This window comes from Notolabrus celidotus, chromosome 10, assembly GCF_009762535.1.
Source record: "Notolabrus celidotus isolate fNotCel1 chromosome 10, fNotCel1.pri, whole genome shotgun sequence".
NCBI lineage: Eukaryota > Metazoa > Chordata > Actinopteri > Labriformes > Labridae > Notolabrus > Notolabrus celidotus.
Genome location: NC_048281.1, coordinates 1,958,774 through 1,959,147, shown reverse-complemented (window position 1 = coordinate 1,959,147; position 374 = coordinate 1,958,774).

Here is a 374-nt window from a genome sequence, read left to right as displayed (position 1 = left end):
TCCTGTGCCATGCTTCGTCTCATTCAATTTAAAGTTGTCCACAGGATGTACTTCAGTAAATCCAGGTTAGTATTATATGTTGTTCTGAAGAAAATGGACTTATAACATTTAAATCATTTGATTTAAATAACCTATGAAGCTATTTCAGTCTGAAATCAGGATATAAAAGACAACACTTTACTTACAGCAAAAAGAAACTTTTGAACCCCCAAAATATAGGTGCCAAAGACTCGTGACCCCCCACTGTCCCTCAAAGTGATTTAATGTGTCTTCATTTAGCTGGTCTGCAGAAAATGACCCTACCTATATGAGCATGTGTCTGTGTTTCCTGTGCTGTTATAAATGAACCTGCTGATACTGATGCTTTTGATAAT